The sequence below is a fragment of the Capra hircus genome, chromosome 21, assembly GCF_001704415.2.
Source record: "Capra hircus breed San Clemente chromosome 21, ASM170441v1, whole genome shotgun sequence".
NCBI classification, from domain to species: domain Eukaryota; kingdom Metazoa; phylum Chordata; class Mammalia; order Artiodactyla; family Bovidae; genus Capra; species Capra hircus.
Window position 1 is genome coordinate 36,569,833 of NC_030828.1, and position 9,660 is coordinate 36,579,492.

Below are 9,660 nucleotides of genomic sequence, written 5' to 3' on the forward strand. Positions count from 1 at the left end.
AGATTGTGAAGATCCCCTGAAGAAGGGAATAGGTATTCATTTCAGTATTCTTGCCTGGAGAACTCCATGGACAGAGGAGCCTGGCAGGCTACAGTCCATGGGTTCTCAGAGTTGGACATGACTGAGTGATTTTCACTTTTTTCTCTCTTCTCCTTTCTCTTTAGAACCAAATTATCAAGGATGGACACATGGAACTTGAGATCTGTCAGTTTCTTCTCCCTGGTTAAGAGAAAAATAGGTGAAATAATTTTGAATCTCAAACACTTGCTATTGGTGTAGGTATATACATATGTTGGGGAGAAGAAGCTATAGTCATATATAAGTGATCACATGATCAAAAGTGAGATAAAGTTGAGAGTCAGAGGAGATGCCTACTGGATTTGATGCTGAGAAATAACAAGCATAAATTGAGACAGTCTTGGGCAAACTGGAACATATGGGTTTCTATGCATTGGGAAATAGGGTTAATCAGGAAGTCCTAATGATTTGTAGGGGTTGAGCTAAACCATAGGCCAGTAATTAACATGTAACTGTGCCTTTGCTCCCAGGGTCCCACCCCTATCTTCTAGGAGAGAGATTCCATATGTATCTATTGGTTAATGTCAAGTTCATACCTTGCCTTTTCTCTTCTCTCATGTCAGTTACAAAAGAATTTGTTTCCATTGGAGTGACCCTTCATTTTGATAGTATACAACCATGTCATTAATTTGACTGTTATGCAGCTGATTTAAAGATTATTTTATGGATTTCCTTGACCTTTGTAAATTCATTCTATTTCAGCTAAGCAAGGGCCTTAAAGACTTTTTCTAATCTGTTCTCCAAAAAATGAGTCTCAGTTTTTTTTAGTGTCTCTATTTCAACTTGTGAGTTTCTAGGTTCTTGAAGATAAGAAACTAATTGTTATAAGTTGAATTGTATCCCACCAGTAAATTCCAGTGTTAAACCTCAATCCTCAGAACCTTAGAATGTGAACTGTATTTTCAGATAAGGTCCTTAGAGAGGTGATTAAATGAATATGAGGTCTTGTAGGTAGGCCCTAATTTGATCTGAGTAGCATCCTTATAAGACAGGAAAATTTGGACACATGAAAAAACACTAGAAATATGTGTCTAAATCTGTATAGAGAAGAGACCATGTGAGTACACTGTAAGAAGGCAGCCATCTGCAAATCAAGAAGAAAGGTTTCAGAGGGAAACCAGCCCTACCAATACTTTGATCTTGAGCTTCTAGCCTCCAAAACTGTGAGGAAATAATTCTTGTTGTTTAAGTCATTAGCAGCCTTAGCAAGCTAATACATGCATTATCATCTGTTACTGCTTTTCTTAAAAAAATCAATTTGTGTACTCTTTCTTTTCATTTCTAGATCCACAAACTCCTTCTTAGCCTAGTTTTACCAGAACAATTCTTACTATTTTACCCCATGTTTATTCTTGCAGTGTTATTAAAGTATTCCCAGCAAGAGTGAAGCATTCAACAAATTAATATATTGTATATTAAACAAATAGTCCTTGAATTCTTACTATGCTTCAGGCACTTTTCAAGCATTATGGTTGATCCCAAGATGCAATTTGACTTTAAAAATCATTAAAAATAATAATATCTAAAGATTAGATATGTATAAGTATTGCAGCTATTTTTTGGCACCCATTATTTAGCATATGATAGTAATTTCTTTATGACAACTATATTTTAAGGGAGGGAAGCAAAGCCTTTGACTGTGTGAATCACAATAAACTGTGGAAAATTCTGAAAGAGATGGGAATACCAGACCACCTAACCTGCCTTTTGAGAAATCTGTATGCAGGTCAGGAAGCAACAGTTAGAACTGGACATGTAGCAACAGACAGGTTCCAAAAAGGAAAAAGAGTACGTCAAGGCTGTATATTGCCACCCTGCTTATTTAACTTATATGCAGAGTACATCATGAGAAACGCTGGACTGGAAGAAACACAAGCTGGAATCAAGATTGCCAGGAGAAATATCAATAACCTCAGATATGCAGATGACACCACCCTTATGGCAGAAAGTGAAGAGGAGCTAAAAAACCTCTTGATGAAAGTGAAAGAGGAGAGTGAAAAAGCTGGCTTAAAGCTCAACATTCAGAAAACGAAGATCATGGCATCCGGTCCCATCACTTCATGGGAAATAGATGGGGAAACAGTGGAAACAGTGTCAGACTTTATTTTGGGGGGCTCCAAAATCACTGCAGATGGTGATTGTAGCCATGAAATTAAAAGACACTTACTCCTTGGAAGAAAAGTGATGACCAACCTAGATAGTATATTCAAAAGCAGAGACATTACTTTGCCGACTAAGGTCCGTCTAGTCAAGGCTATGGTTTTTCCAGTGGTCATGTATGAATGTGAGAGTTGGACTGTGAAGAAGGCTGAGTACCAAGGAATTGATGCTTTTGAACTGTGGTGTTGGAGAAGACTCTTGAGAGTCGCTTGGACTACAAGGAGATCCAACCAGTCCATTCTGAAGGAGATCAGCCCTGGGATTTCTTTGGAAGGAATGATGCTAAAGCTGAAACTCCAGGACTTTGGCCACCTCTTGAGAAGAGCTGACTCATTGGAAAAGACTCTGATGCTGGGAGGGATTGGGGGCAGGAGGAGAAGGGGACGACCGAGGATGAGATGGCTGGATGGCATCACAGACTCGATGGATGTGAGTCTGAGTGAATTCCAGGAGATGGTGATGAACAGGGAGGCCTGGCGTGCTGCGATTCATGGGGTCATGACTGAGCGACTGAACTGAACTGAACTGCCCATGTATTAAAAAATTAAAAACAATGCTTTTTTAAAAAGTTAGATTTTAAAATTACTCTGAAATGCTTTTTCTTTAAATATAGAAATTACTAAATTGATTTAATGATTCTTATGTGCAAAAACTAGTCTCTAGTTAGTTTGCTGTTTTTTATTTTAAAAAGTCAAAATTGGAGCCTCTGTTTCAGGTGTTTTCACATGGTAGATGTCCTTAGATGTTGTTGGAATGTAAGAGCATTCAGCTGTCCATTGGCATAACTGTAATATAGAAACCTTGATGAAGTTATCAATATCTCATTGAAAATAGTTGTTGTAAGAAAATTTTTTCCCATTTAGCTCAAGATGACAAAATCAGTCTTAAATCTGCCTGGCTTGGTAAGTTTCGGGGATACAATGATTGTTCATTGTCCTCTTCTGTTGTGTTCTGCAATGGAAAAAGTATGAGCTAATCATTTGGTAGTCTAGTAGCACTTTAGCTGTCACTGGATAAAAGTGACTTTCTAAGTTAATGTTCTTTTCTTATTAACAAATGTCAGAAACTGAGATAAGGAGAGAGCTTGAGGTTGGAATTTTCTTCCCATAGGAACATATCTCTTAGTTCTTATGGGTTTAGCACACTTTTAATATTTTAATGAAGGCTTTTCATGTGCCTATGCTATTTAATATTCCAAATTAAGGTTCTATTCTCTTCCTGATATGCACATGTAACTCCCATTATGCACCATCAAGAGGAGTGTGGTAGAAAAAGCCTCTATCTGCATGGAACAGCACATGCCTTAAGCACAGAAGGTCAACAATTGTGCTTTGACTAAGCTAAGACTTCTTAATGAGAGCTTCAATGCTTCAGTAAGTGTTTTACATTTTAGTCAAAGCACCAGACTTGGATAATGATAAGTTTCAATATGTTCTCAGTCAAAAATAATTTCATAGTTATTCTAACGTCATTCTTCACTTCCAAAGAAACAACACATGTGATCCGCGATGTAAGGGTTACCTCAGGATTTTCAGAAAAGCACAGACTTAAGCTTTAATGGCTAGCATAACTTGGTTCTAACTGCAACAATATTTCCATTTAGACCCAAATGACCTGAATTTGCTGGTTTCTAAAGGCTGGTGGTCTACTACTAGGAGACAGAGTTAAAAATCTAGAAGTTATTTGGCTATCTTAACCAATAGTTGATTAAATGAAAAAAAAATAACTAGGATAAGAATTACTTAAGGGGGAAAAATTTCAGCAATATATTGCAATTTCTAGGGATGAATAAAAGAATGTGTTTGGGCCAGCTACAACTTGAGAAAATTTGATTTTTAGTATACTTTCCAGACTTTGTTTTGGCCTTCCAGAACAAATAATCAGAAATATTTCTCTACTTAATATTCTATCCACTTAATAGTGTTAGTATGATCCTGAGAGAGCTGCTTCTATTTATTATTTTGAACATGGAAAGTATCTGGATCTTTCATTCAAAGAAATCGTATCCCTTACTTAAGAACAGTTAAGGAATAGATGTAAATGTCCACCTGTCTATTAAGAAATGTTGAATTGACTCAATCTTGGAGAAAACTGCTGAAAAGGACAACCTAATGATATATTTGAGAGAGTCTAAACTAGATATTTAGAAGTGAAGTCGTTCAGTCGTGTCCAACTCTTTGCGACCCCATGGACCGTAGCCTATCAGGCTCCTCCGCCCATGGGATTTTCCAGGCAAGAGTGCTGGAGTGGACTGCCATTTCCTTCTCCAGGGGATCTTCCCAACCCAGGAATTGAACCCGGGTCTCCTGCATTGCAGGCAGACGCTTTACCGTCTGAGCCACCAGATTATATCCCCAGAAGTACCACAATTGGAACGTAGTTGTTCTAAGATAAGGCGCTGCTCCCAAGTGCTAAAAAGGCCAAAGGGACCCAGGGGATTATAAAGCACATACCCCTGATTTTATAATGAGGAAGTTGAAGGCTCTCTGCCTTATCATGAGTTATTACCTGTTCATGCCTTACTGTGAATTTTATCAGATCCTTCCAAAAGGTGTGCATGTGTGTGCCCAATCTTTCAGTCATGTCTGACTCTTTGACTATAGCCTGCTAGGCTCCTCTGTCCATGAAATTTTCCAGACAAGAATACTAGAGTGGGATCCTACTCCAACCCAGGGATTGAACACATGTCTCCTGCATCTGCTGCACTGCAGGTGGATTCTTTACTGCTGAGCCACCAGGGAAGCCCTTTACAAAAGATAACTGGCTACAAATGTTTTGTTAGTGGAAAGGTTGTTTAGAAGCTGAAGGTAACAGCTACTTGGGATGTGTTCCTGTATACATAAACTACCACAAAACTTAGGAGTATAAAGCTACAACCATTTTATTATGTTCATGGAATGATTTAATGACAGGGTGTGATTCAAAGGTTCGAAAGCTGAAAGAGGTTGGGCTGGAGGATACCTCTTCAAGATTCTTCACTTACATTGCCTGGCACCTAGACTGAGATGACAGATGAATGGAGTTCAGCTAGGACTGTTGATTGGTGGATCTGTTTGACTCCACTCTAGCATAGCAGTCTTGTAATAGATTTGTTGAACAGTTGCTTAGGGCTCTAAGAGCAAGTGTTCCAGTAAAAAGATGGAAATTACATGGACATTTGGACTTTTTTATGACCTAGCTTTGGAAGTCACATAGAGTATTACACTGGTCACAGTAGGCACAACCTTGACCACATTCAAGAGATGAGAATTTGGATCCTGCCTGCCAATGGAAAGAGGGTCAAAGAATTTTTTATGTGTTTTAAAACTGCATCAGAGGGTGATGGGATAGAAAAAGAAGACAGCGAAAATAGTTTAAACTCCAGATAAGCAGTAAAATTGATCATAAGCTTTCTCTATTGCTGTATCTAATTAGACATTTTTCATTTAGAAGAAATAAAGGAAAAGAAATATCCAAGAGATGAGATTTCTGTATTTAACATTTAGTTGTATTTTTTGGTCAAATAATATTTTCTCCCAGGGCTTATACAGAAAGTTAGGATCTGGTATCTTTATGACAACCAGAGTTAATGACTGGAAAATGAACATTTAGAGTAAAAAAAGTGTGAATATTTAATCCATGGTGGTTTTTTTAAAACTATAACTCAGGATATCTTGCCTAAATGTTTAAGGTTGATGTGAGTAAAAACTGGATAGATATACTTTTTGCCTGTTGGGGTCAAGACTGTCTTTTAGACTTGTCTTTCCATTTCTTTCTACTAAAAACAAGCAAGGTTATAAGTCTTACAGTTAAGACAAAGTAAATTGGCATAGCTATTTAAAGAGGATGAATGATGAATGGGAAAAAGGAATCAATTTACTCAGAATGGATTCTTTAACCTAGTCAAGATTCCTTTTATTCCTTACCTGAGTCAGTTTGGTTGCTCCACTAGCAATATCTGCTGAATGAGGCAGGTTTCCTGAAGTGGGAGATTTGGGCCTATAGCAAGAGTTATCTAAATGGTCAGGAAAGGCTTGAATAAAATTTGGCAGGTTATATTTTTATCATCCATATTAGCTAGGTTAAAGCCCTTGAAACTGAAATGGGTCACATGTTCTTTGAGGGACAATTAAGCTAGGGATCTGTGGGTAGCCATTTTTTGTTGTGGATAGGAAGAAGCAATGAGGATGATGGAACTGAGGATTGAGAAGAGATGGAGAGACAGAGAAGCAGAAACTGCCAGAAATGCAACAGATGTGCAGAGAACTAGAGGTGATAACAACCTAGCACCACATAAAGGTAACCAGGTGACTCTACCTTTCCCAGTAGCTTTCCAGTACTTGGTTTTTATTATTTATTAAGTGTAGAAAGGAAGGTATCTGGTAACCCTCATTTTAGTTAAACAGTCATACACTAAACAGTTTATTTGCTTAATTTACAATGATTTAAGCTTGCTTGAATTTGTATTTTTTGTACCAAAATAGGACTAAGACTTACTTTTGTTATGTGCAAAGCAATATGCTGAGCATTATGGATTTACATGTGGTTTCATGTGTGGTAAGTTGCTTCAGTCATGTCTGATTCTTTGTGACCCTATGAACTATCACTCACCAGGCTCCTCTGTCCATAGGATTCTCCAGGCAAGAATACTGGAGTGGGTTGCCATGCCCTCCTCCAAGATCTTCCCAGGGATTGAACTCACATCTCTAGCACTGGCAGGCAGGTTCTTTACTACTAGCGCCACCTGGGGCGCCCTGAAATGTAGTTAAAAATATGAATTAGATACTAATCTTTTTCTAATGGAGACCACAATTGATAATAGAAACAAGATATATGGTAGTTCCTGCTTATCTATGGTTTCATTTTCTGTGGTTTCAGTTAACCACGGTCAACTGTGGTCCGAAAATATTAAATGAAAAATTCCAGAAATGAATAATTTGTAAATTTTAAATTACATGCTCTTCTGAGTACTATCATGGAATTTCACACCTCCCACTCTGTTTGCCCCAGGATCCCCAACCATTGACATTACCTGCTCCCAATATCTAATCATTAACATTGTCATGATGTCCTTGATGACTCAGGATCACCTGAAGCAGCTGGTTCTCCTTCTAACCTATCATCAGAAGGTCAGTGGTAGCCTAATGCTACATCACTTTGCCCAAGTGACTTACCTCATTTCATCTCATCACACAGGCATTTTATCACTCCAGATCATCACAGAAAGAAGGGTGAGTAGAAAGCTAGGACCTGGTATCTTTATGACAACCAGAGTTAATGACTAGAAAAAAAAAGGTATAGATAAAATTAGGTATTATCCATAGTTTCAGGCATCTGCTTAGGGTCTCATAATATATATCCCGTTAGGTAAGGGGGACTACTGAACACAAATTACTGCACTACAGTTTATAATATGTAAAATAGCTTAAACAGGGAAAGAATCATTCATTCAACACTGATCTAGGCACTTGAGATATGTTTGTGATCAAATATATAAGTACTTGATAGGGTGAGAGACTTAGTCATGAGAATATCATGAAGAAAATTTCAGATAGATAAAGCCATCCCATAGTGGAGTGTGCATGGTATACACGGGGAATCATGAAGAGATGAGTGCACATTCAATAGAACTACAAGGGAAAGAGGAGTGAACAATAAGGTTAGAGAGGTAATGGAAGTAACAATTCCATAGGTCTTTTCATACTACTGTGTACTGTAACCACAAATAATAAGGAAAAATTTTAGTGATCAGTTAGGAGGATGTTACAAAAATCCACACAGGGAAATAATTGTGGATGAGACCAGGTAATAGCAATAGAATTGTTAAGCAGTTTGATTCTGGGTAAAGTCTGATGATAGAGCCAAAAGGATTTTCTGATGAATTGGAAGGGTGTGTGAAAGAAAGAGACATTTCAATATTTTGCTCTGAGCAGCTGCAAGGATGGTGTTTTCACCTGAGAGGAAAGAGACATTTTGGTTGGAAGATCAGAAGTTCAGTTTTGGACATGTTTGTTTGAAAAGTCTATTAAACTTTCTGGTGGAAATATCAAATAGGCAGTTGGTTACATGGGTCACTTATATTGAAAATAAGACTGGAGAGGATAAGTCGATGTATGATTCCGTGGAAAATAAGTGGTATTTGGGTTTTCCTTGTGGTGCTAGTGGTAAAGAATCCTCCTCCCAAAGCAAGAGACATAAGAGATGCAGGTTCAATCCTTGGGCTGGAAGATTCCCTGGAGAAGAGCATGGCAACCCACTCCTGTATTCTTGCCTAGAGAATCCCATGGACAGAGGAGCCCATGGGCAGGCTACAGTCCCTAGTGTGTTGCAAAGAGTCGAACATGACTGAAGTGACTTACATACACAAAACCATGAGGTTGGATGGCTCACCAAATAAGTGAGAACAGATAAAGGAGTAAAGATAAAAGATGATCAGAGATTAAACTATGGAACAGCCAAAATTAGAAGGTCAACCCAAGGAGAGAGTGCTAAATGTGCAAAATACAGAGATTGTTTTATGTAAAATAAACAGAGATTATTTTGAGTAAGGAAAACTTCATGGATGAAATAGCATTTGAATTGAGTCCTAAGAATAGGAGGGATTTTTAGTGTAAATAGGGAGGAAGAATTGTCACATTAGAGTAAAAAGGAATAGGATGAGCAATGTATGAATTAAGAACAACAAGTATTTTACTTTGTTACTAGTATATATCAAAGTTTAGCAATAGGTTACACAGATAACATAGACATTATTACACTGCATAGCAGAGAACTCTGTAAGGACTTTACATACAAGTTGATGTGATAAAATGATGCATTTAAGACTAATATAGCAATATAGTGTAGGTTAGATTGAAAGGGTTAAGTTTGGTTACAGATAAATGGATTAGAGCTTAAGTAACATAATAAAGTGTATATAAAAATACACACATTATGTATACTGTATATACTATAAAGTATAGTTCACCCATACTTCCTCATTGTGATTGTTAATTTTATGTATCAATTTAACTGGGTCATGAGGTATCCAGATATTTGGTCCAACATCATTCTGATTGTTTCTATGAGGGTGTTTCTGGATGAGATTAACATTTTAATTGTAGACTGAATAAAGCAGATTGCTCTCCCTAATGTGGGTGAGCCCCATCCAGTCAGTTGAAGGCCTAAATACAACCAAAATGCTGATCCTCCTTTAGGTAGGGGGAATAACTTCTGTCTGACTGCTTTGAGCTATGATATTTTTTTCCCAGTCTTTGTACTGGAACTAATGGGTTGACCATGTTATGGAAAAACATGGATGAACTTTTGTCAACCCAGTACATCACTGACTTTCCTGGTTTTAAGCCTTCATTCCCAAACTGGAACTATGCCATCAACTTTCCTGGGTCTCCAGCTTACCAACTGAAGATCTTGGGGCTTAATCAGCCTCCATAATTATTTGTT